The sequence below is a fragment of the Penaeus vannamei genome, chromosome 31 (genome assembly GCF_042767895.1).
Source record: "Penaeus vannamei isolate JL-2024 chromosome 31, ASM4276789v1, whole genome shotgun sequence".
Classification (NCBI taxonomy): Eukaryota; Metazoa; Arthropoda; class Malacostraca; order Decapoda; family Penaeidae; genus Penaeus; species Penaeus vannamei.
In genome coordinates, this window is record NC_091579.1 from 614,980 (window position 1) to 624,979 (window position 10,000).

A 10,000-nucleotide genomic window follows, 5' to 3' on the forward strand; every position below is an offset into this window, starting at 1 on the left:
AGAGAGTGAGTGGAAGAGTGAGTGAGAGACTGAGTGTGTGAGTGAGAAAGAGAGAGAGAGAGAAGGGTAAATGTTAGAGTAGAATGTAAAAGAGGCGAAGAGACTGACCCAGAAGCTGCGGAGGTAGAGATAAAGTTTAAGAGTGTAGTAAGTAACGAAATAGGACAGCCGGAGGAATAGAGACAGAAAGATGAAGAAGCGGATATCGATCTAGAAATAGATAAAGATACACATATAGCTACAAATACATAGACAGAGCCAGCGCTAATGAACAGACAGGCTAATCGAGACAAAGGCACGCCGAGAGATTGAGAGAGGGAGCCGAGGGCAAGAGGCAGAGGGAAGGAGAAGAGCAGGAGGACGCGCAGAGTGGGGAGGGAGGGGCACGCGCCGCCCAGCAGGCAAGCAGGCCGCGGCGCAAGCACAGGAGGGTTGGGCGAGGGAAGCCGTAAGTCGGGGAAACTAGAGCCACCTTCCGCGTGTCCAAGACGCCGCGGAGGAGGAGCGGCGTCACCTGGCTCCTGGGCGAGGGCGCCGCGAGGGGAGGGAACGTCTCTATCAGGGCTGCGAGGGAAACGTTATGAGGGGGAACGGGTGACTTTATCACGGCCGGAAAGAAGAGAGAGGGGAGGTAGAGGGAAAAATGAAGGATGTAGGCGTGAGAGACGTAGGGGCAGAGAGGGAGTAAAATGGCGATTACGGGATAGCATCAGAGAAGGAGACCGAGAGAAAGAAAGAGAGGAAAGAGGAGAGGGGATAAAGAAGGGGAAGAGAGAGAGTGAGTGAAGTGAGAAGCCACAATCTCACTTCTCTGCCATCTTTGAAACTTCGTGTTGGTTAAAGCCATAGCGTGACAAAGAGGAGGACGAGGAAGAGAGGAGCAGGGAGCGTCAGGAAATGGGGAGAAGAATATGAAAAGGAAGGTGAAGAGAAGGAGGAAGATGCACAAGAAGATAAAGATGAACGACTTTATGGAAGAGGAGGGGGAATGGAGAGAGAGAGAGAGAGAGAGAGAGAGAGAGAGAGAGAGAGAGAGAGAGAGAGAGAGAGAGAGAGAGAGAGAAACAGAGAGAGAGAGGTGGAAGAGGAGGAAGAGGTGGTGTGGGAACGGCGGTGACAGAGAAATATAGAGGGAGAAAAGGACTAAGAACAGTAGAAAGAAGAGTCCAAAGTATAAAGCTACAAAGTGGAACGAAAGATAAGTAAAAAGTAAAGTCTGGCGGATAATCCAGCGTGGGAAACATGAAGCCAGAGTATAGGAAATAAAAAAAATGAAGAAGGGAAATGGAGAGAGACCCCGCAGTAAATATGAAAGCAGAGAGGAGGAAAACGCAATTAGAACAAAATTGCCAATAACTCCCTTCCCCCATGCTCTGTTTAATGTGTATTTGTGTGACATTTAGAAGGGAGAGAGAAAAAGAGAGAGAGGCAGACAGACAGAGACAGAGCAAGAAAGACAGAGACAGAACAAGAAATAGAGACAGAGACAGAGGAGAGAGACAGAGACAGAGGAGAGAGACAGAGACAGTGACAGAGGAGAGAGACAGAGACAGAGACAGAGGAGAGAGACAGAGACAGAGGAGAGAGACAGAGACAGAGAGAGAGAAAGACAGAGACAGATGAGAGAGAGAGAGAGAGAGAGAGAAAATAGGAATTAAGCCGCACCATTACCTTCGTGCAGACTCGGCCACCGGTCTCTTAATCGTGTCTGTGAATGAACCACCTGTAAGGAAAGCAAGCTGGGGGGGGGGGGGGGGGTAGGAAGGGAGGAAGGAGGGGTTGGGGGAAGGGAGGGTAGGCGGTTTGGGGGTTGGAAGAAGGGGAGGGTAAGGAGGAGTGAGGGATAGACTAAGGGGATACGGGGGTAAAGGAGAAGGGGGGAGGGTGTGGGAGCGGGGGGACGGGATAGCTGAGGAGGAAAGAAGGAAGAGGAGGAGAGAGAATCAACACGCGAGGGGAAAAAATGAACCCTTGAATTTGAGTGTAATTGGTCTTGGGGGCGAGGTAATGCCGTGTAAATATAAGGCTGGAGACGGAGGAGGATGGCGGGGGGCGGGGGGCGGGGGGCGTGGGCGGGAGACGGAGGTGGATGACGGGGGCGAGAGATGGAGGTGGATGGCAGGAGGCGGGGGGCGTGGGCGGGATGCTGAGGCAGCGGTGATGCTGATGATGAAAATGTGGTAATGATTGTGATTATGATGCTATGCCCCGGAGGACGCGGCTCCGATTACGCGACTGTTGATTATGATCAAGGATGCCCGGGAATTCCGTCTCTGTAGTAAGATAACGTTATTTTCGAGTAGCAGGGCCGGAGGAATGCATTTGCGCCCTAATGGAAGCTGCAATTTAGGCGTTTGTCGGAGTCCACATATATTATTCACGTGCAATTATCTCTCCCCAGGTGAGTGCGAGTGCTGAAGACAAGGCAATCAGGACGAGAGCTTATGGCGCCGTTCCTGATGCCAGGCTTTTTGTGAGTTTTGTTTGTTTGAAAGGGAGTGAGGGAGAGGAGAGGAAAGGAAAGAAGAAGAGAAGAGGAGAGGGGAGGGGAAGAAAGGAGATGAAGAGGGGGAAGAAAGGAGGTGAAGAAAAATGAGGAGGAAGGAGAGGGGAGGAGAGGATAGGAAAGGAGAGGAGAGAGGGGAAGAGAGAAAGAGGAGAGGGGAAGAGAGAGAAAGTGGAGAGAAGAGAGAGAAGGAGAGGATGGAGAAAAAGAAAGAGAGGAGAGAGGAGAAAGAGACCACCATCAGAAAAAGAGAAATAGAGGAGAAAGTTGAAAGAGACTAACGGCAGAGAAAGAAAGAAAAACGAAGGGAGCCCGACCAAAACGCGACATAAGAGAGGAAAGAAGGAAAGGAAACACGGGGAAGGCATCCGTCAACACATCCACATTAATATTATTCCCCATTGTCGTGGCGCCTCTCACCCATATAATGATCGGCGCCCCTTTGTTGCCTCCGCCCCGCCCCTCCCGCCCCGGGCCCTCCGTGGTTTAACTCTTCCTTCGTTTCCTCTTCCTTCGTTTATTCTTCCCTCGTTTACTCTCCCTTCGTTTCCTCTTCTTTCGTTTACTCTTCCTTCGTTTACTCTTCCCTTCGTTTCCTCTTCCTTCGTTTCCTCTTCCTTCGCTTACTCTTCCTTCGTCTCCTCTTTCTTTGTTTCTTCTTCCTTCGTTTACTCTTCCTTCGTTTCCTTTTCCTTCGTTTACTCTTCCTTCGTCTCCTCTTCCTTTGTTTCTTCTTCCCTCGTTTACTCTTCCCTTCGTTTCCTCTTCCTTCGTCTCCTCTTCCTTCGTTTCCTCTTCCTTCGTCTCCTCTTCCTTCTTTTATTCTTCCTTCGTTTCCTCTTCCTTCGTTTCCTCTTCCTTTGTCTCCTCTTCCTTCGTTTATTCTTCCCTCGTTTACTCTCCCTTCGTTTCCTCTTCCTTTGTTTCTTCTTCCTTCGTATACTCCTTTTAGTTTACTTTTCTTTTGTTTCTTCTTCTTTGTTTTCCTCTTCTTTCGCCTTCTTTTCCTTCGTTTCCTCCTCCTTCTTTCGTGTCCTCTTTCTTTTTGCTTTTTCGCTCCTCTCTTTTCCCTCCCTCCACACCCCCTTTTGCTCTTTTCTCTTTCTTCTCGTCCCCTTCTATGCTGATCGTCTTTCTTTCTTTTGTCCTGTTTGCTTTGTCTGTCCTTCGTCTTTTGTCTCTCTGTGTACTTTTTCTCTGCTTCTTTGTGTCCCCTTTCTTCTCTTTGTCTTTTTTGTGAGATGCACTTTTATAAATTTCTTTTCCTCTCCTACTTCCAATGTCTTTTTCCTATTTTCTTCTTCCCCCTTCCCTCTTTTTCACTTTGTTCGCTGTTTCCTCACTTCATTTCGTACTCTTTTTCTAATTCTTCATCGGTCTCCTCACTCTTTCCTTTTCGTTTCCCCTCCCCTGTCTCTTCTTCCTGTTCTCTCGAGCTCCTTCTCGTATTTTTTGCTTTATAGATTTTCCCCCTCAGGCTTTATTATCTTTGCATTTTCCATCATCGTCTCCGTTTCTGTTCTCTCTCATCTCTTCTCGGATCTTAGCTTTTCCATTTGCTGCCTCCTCCCCTTCCCTCGCCTCCTCCCCTTCCCTCGCCTCCTCCCCTTCCCTCGCCTCCTCCCCTTCCCTCGCCTCCTCCCCTTCCCTCGCCTCGCCGCTCCCTGCCTCTCTTTTCCCCCAAAGTTTATTTCTTTCTTCCCTCGCAATTCGCCTCTCCACGCTCGGCCTGCCGCTGACCGGGACTGCTCAGGGCGTTCGAAGGAGCAGCGGGGTCAGTGCAGGGAGGAGGTGGAAAAGGCGGAGGCAGAGGCGGAGGCACAGGCGGAGGAGGAGAAGGAGGAAAAGGAGGCGGAGGAGGAAAAGGTGGAGGCGGAGGTGGAGAAGCAGGAGTAGGAGGAGGAAGAGGAGGAGGAAGAAGAGGAAGAGGAGGAAAAGGTGGAGACGGAGAAGGAGGAGGAGGAAAAGGTGGAGGTGGAGGATGTAGTCGAGGTGGAGGCGTGGGAAGTGGAGCTGGGGGAAATGGAGATGGAGGTGGAAGTGGAGGAGATGAAGGAAGAGAAAAGAAAGTGGAAGTGGTGTGGTTAACGTTTTATGTTTTATATGTATGGTACAGCCTAATAGATTTGTAGATGTGTAACTTTTGTTTTATTTCTTTCTTATTCTGGTTTCTTTCCCCTCTCCCTGTCGCCTCTTCCTCCTCCTTTTTCTTCTTCTTCCATTCTTCTTTTTCGTATTTTTTTCTGCTTCTCCATTATCTTCATCTTCTCCTCTTTTACCCCGCTTCTTGTTGCAGTTGATGGTGCTCCTCTTTTTCTTCCTCCTGCTACTTCTCCTTCTCCCCTATCCTCCTCCTCCTCTTCTTCCCCCTCCTCCTTCTCCTCCTCCTCCACCACCCACCTCCTCCTCCTCCTCCTCCCCCTCCTCCTCCTCCCCCTCCTCCTCCTCCACCTCCTCCTCCTCCTCCTCCTCCCCCTCCTCCTCTCCCCCTCTTCCTCTCCTCCTCCTCCTCTCCACCTCCTCCTCCTCCTCCACCTCCTCCTCCTCCTCCTCCTCCTCCTCCTCCTCCTCCTCCTCCTCCTCTTCCTCCTCCTCCTCCTCCACCACCTCCTTCTCCTCCTCTTCCCCCCCACCCCCCTGCCGTCACCCTTCCTGACCTCCCGATAGTTGTGACTGTAGCGAAGACGCGGCAGTTTCCGGTATGGAAATCGCGTGGGAAGAAGGGTCCCCGTCGCTCGCCTGTCGATTCCCGTCGACGTCGGTGACTTTCGGGCGTAAAACGTCTCTCCCTTCGACGGGTTCGCTCGACAGGTTCCCGGTGGCGTTTGATTTTGGCTTTGTGTGTGTGTGTGTGAGAGAGAGAGAGAGTGTGTGTGTGTGTGTCTGTGTGTGTGTTTGTGTGTAAGTGTGAGTGTTTGTGTGTGTGTGTGTGTGTGTGTGTGTGTTTGTGTGTGAGAGAGTATGTTGTGTGTGTGTGTGTGTGTGTGCGTGTGTGTGTGAGATTGTGTGTGTGTGTGTGTTTGTTTGTTTGTACATTAGGCCTATGACACATTCATTTTTCTATGCATATGAATAATCATGCATGTATATGTTCATGCATTTGCCTAAGCACGAATGCAGGGTTTTATGAACGAGATATAAAGGCGTATGAACCCGTTTACACACACGGATGTCGGTCTGATTTTTATGTAAGTGTTTACATGCGTAAGAGATCGGAGTGCCGGGCAGTTAGCGGCGCGGGGGGGGGGGGGGGCCTTCCGGTGCCACGGCGGCGCGCAAAGGTCAGGTGTGACGGGGGACGCCGAGGGAGGCCCGGCGCGCCCTCTCGTGCCTCCTTTCCACCCTTTGGTTCTCCGCCCTTAATGGGGCTCGTCTCCCTTTTCTCCTTTCGGGCTCCTTCCTGTCCTCTTCCTGGCATTCATTGAGGTGGGCGTAGCGTACCCTTGGCGTAGGTCGATTCTCTCTCTCTCTCTCTCTCTCTCTCTCTCTCTCTCTCTCTCTCTCTTTCTCTGTCTGTCTCTCTGTCTCTCTCTCTCTATATATATATATATATATATATATATATATATATATATATATATATATATATATATATATATACATATACATATATATGTGTGTGTGTGTGTGTGTGTGTGTGTGTGCGATGAAGCTGAGGATCCTTTCCCCATTTTTTTTATTTTTTTATAATCAAATAAAATCAATTCTCAAGTATTATTCAGAAGGACAACTTCCTTCGATGAAGTCGCGTGGAGCTCTTTCGTGGAGGCGGCGCGAACTCGCTGCCAATCACAACCCTTCTTTTTAGGCCTATGCGGAGGGCCTGTCGTCGCTGGAGTAAATGGAGGCCGAGCGATTCATCAGCTGGAACGGCCAATCCTCGCGTGCCCTTCTCACTCATTCATTGGCGGTTCATTATTCATCCCTTTGACTCAGCGCCATTCATTCTCCATTGTTTTGTCCTCATTGTTCATGGATACATCTCCCTTCCTATCTCTCTCTCTTTTTTCTCCTTTTCTCTCTCTTTCTTTTCTCTCCTCTCTCTCTCTCTCTCTCTCTCTCTCTCTCTCTCTCTCTCTCTCTCTCTCTCTCTCTCTCTCTCTCTCTCTCTCTCTCTCTCTCTCTCTCTCACTCCCTCTCTCCCTCTTCCCTCTCTCTCTCTCTCTCCTTCTCTCCCCTCTTTCCCTCCCCTCTTTCCCTCCCTCCTTTCCTCCCTCTCCCCTCTCCCTCCCTCTCCCAATCCTTCTCTTTGTACTAATCCATACACGAATCAGACACACACACATAAAGTGGTGAACATGAACTTGAAAAAAAAGTTTTCAGAGACAGAAATTTGACAAGGAAGTGGAAGAGGAAGAGACAAGAAAGAGAGGAAGAAGAAAAATTATCATTGTTAAAAAAGAAAGGAAGAATTGGGTCGATTGGCCGGCATATTTTTTAATTTGTCTTCAAATAATCCTTGTCGCCGAGAAAACAAAGAGTGTCCGATATCTGTGGGAAAAAAAAGTGGAGGACTGGGACAAACATGAGAAAAAGTTTGTCTGAAGTTGAAAAGGTTTTGTGTTTTTTGTGCGTGTGTTTTTTCCCCTCTTTCTCTCTGCGAGTGTCTGCTGTAATTGCGAATGTTTCGCTCAATTCGCTCATTACCCTGGTCGCTCAAGCGTTCTTTGGTCGGTCGGTCAGTCAGTTAGTTTGTCAGTCGGTCGGCAGTCAGTCAGTCAGTCAGTCAGCCAGCCAGTTAATCAGTAAAGAAATATATCATTTTTTTACAAGTGGTTCTGTACTTTGTCAGGAAGTCAATCAGTCAAAAATCTGTCATTTTTTCACAAGTAGTTCTGTATTTTTTTTATCCTTCTCACATTCTCTCGTACCTCCTTGAATACAAACTCAAGGCGAATTTTAGAAAATAAATTTTGATAACAGTTTTATAACTTTTTTTTCTACCTCCTTGAAGACAAACTCATGTGCTTTTTTTGTTTTTTCTTTATTCAGTTTTATTTTGTTTTTTACATTTTGTATCCACGAAGTTGCTAACACGAATTGTTTTATTATTTCAATTATTTATGAATTTGTTTTTGTTGTACTTTTCCTCCGTAGAGATAGGCTCTATTTTTTCTCATTTTTTTCTATTTTCTTCACTTTTTTTCTTTTTTTTTCTTGTACTGGTGCTTGTGTGCCTGAAGGAGACCACTTGTCGGTCGAAGTTTGAAAGGTAGTTTAAGGTGCTTGTGCGGCCGCGCTGTGCATGCCTGCGCCCTCGTGAACATTGCTGGTTGTGGGAAGGGGGAGGGGGAGGGAGAGGGGGGCATGTAGGACTTTGTGGTGGTATGGTTTGGGAGGGAAATGCGGGGGGGCGGGGGGGGGGGGAGTAGGGTGAAGGAGGGTGTTAGGTTTTCCTCTTTTTAATTTTTTTTTTTTACCTGGCTATCTCGAATTTTTTTTATCACGCCCTGAAACACCTTTTTTTTTAAGATTTTTATTTATTTATTTATTATTATTATTATTATTATTATTATTATTATTATTATTATTATTATTATTACTACAATTATTATTTTACTGAACTGTGTGTACTTTTCGCTTCTTTCTAGCTTGCGTTTTCTTCCCCTTCCCCCTCCCTTTCTCCGCCCCGCCCCTCTCCCTCCTTCGCCGCCGCGTCGGTTCGTTTCCCGCGAGACCGAAAACATTTAATTCAGTCGTCAGCTATTTATCTCTCTCATTTCTCTTCCTGCTTGGTTTTTAAATGTTTTTTTTTCCATTTTTCTCTCTTTAATTAACTCTTCGTTGTTATCACTTTCATTAATAGAGCGATTCATCCTGTTGCTAATTAAGGACTTACCTTCATTATTTTTTGTCGGGTTTATATGCGTTCGTTTCTTTTTTTTTTATGTGTTCTTGTTTTCATTGTCGCTAATGGTTCTCTCGTTGCGTTCCTTCAACACAGTTATCTGAATTTTCTCTTGGTTTCTGTTTGTACTTCTACCTCTACTTCTCTCTATTCCCACCTCTACCTTTACCACGACCTCTACCTCTACCACACCTCTATCTCTACCTCTACCTCTACATATCTCTCTACCTCTAGCTCTCTCTCTCCCTACTTCTTTCATCTTTCCACGAGGCAGGGCAAGGGGAAGGGGAAGGTGGGGGGGGGGCACACGCGGCACCCGTGGCTGATCTCGGGGCATCTGCGCAATGGGGAAGGCTATCGGCGGTTGGGGAACAGATAAGGGCGGGGCGGTACTTGGATGGCAGGAGGGGTTGGGCACAAGGGGGGTTAGGGGTGGGATGCTGGGGAAGAGAAGGGGTTGTAGGATGCTTGGGGGGGAGGAGGGAGGGTGCTAGGAAGGTGGGGATGGTAGCGTGCCGGGCGGATAGCGTGGAAGGGAGGGCAGATGTCGAGGCCGCGTCAAGGCACTTGGGTCGCATCCAGCCTCACCTACCTGCGCGGAATCGCTTAATCTTGCGGGATAAGAGGGAAGATTGATGCCCTCCTCATCTCCTGCCCCCTCCCCCCCCCCCCCATCCCCAGGGGATGGAGCGTCGTTTGCTGTTGGCGATCGCTAAGCCCCGCAAAGTCGTCATGAAGATCTTTGACCCTCTGCGGCATACCGGTCCTTCCCCTCCCCCTCCCCCATCTCTTCGTAAGCCTCATTCCCCTTTTTCCGTCATCTCTTCTTCTCCCCTTACCCTTCCTCCTCCGATTCTCCCCTTTCCCTTCCCCCTCTCCTCCCCTTTCTCTCCCCAACCATTCCCCTTCCTCCTCTCCTCCCTTCCCTCTCTCCTTCCTTCCCTTTCCCTTCCCTTCCTCTCCCCTTGCTCTTCCCTTGCTCTCCCCTTCCTCTCCCCTTCTCCTTCCTCCTCCACTTGTCGCGATGGCTTTTCGGTGGAATGGCTGGGCGTTCCTCGCATTCCAGGGTGTGTCAGGGCCTCGTCTGCTATTAGCTTCGACTACTTCTGATTCCGCTCTTCTTCTCTCCCTCCTTCGTCTTAATCCTCGTCTTCTTCGTGCTCTTCGTCGCCGCTGACAGTCGCCTCGTCATCAGCCTCCCTGTTCCCGAAACGACAGCCGCCGTCGCTCATGTGTTGATTATCTCGCTCGGTGTCTCTCGCTGGTATCGGCACCAGCACCGCCGCCGCCATCGCCTTCAGCTCCTTATTCTTATTCCCGTATTAGCGTCGTCGTTGCGGTTATCTGTGCTCATATATCTTAAGGTGTTCCTTATTCATGTCGTTTTCGTCGTCGCCTTCCTACTCCTCTTCCTGTTCCTCCTATTCCTTCTTATTTTCTTTCTCCTCTCCTTTATCCTTCTCCTCCTCCTTATCCACCTCCTCCTCCTCTTCTTCCTCCTCCTTACCCACCTCCTCCTCATTATCAGTAATCTCCTCTTAATCCTCCTTTTCCATCCTATCTTCCTCCAATTCCAACTCATCCTCATCTTCATATCATCACCATCACAACCCCCATCATCATCTCCTCCTCCTCCTCCTCCTCCT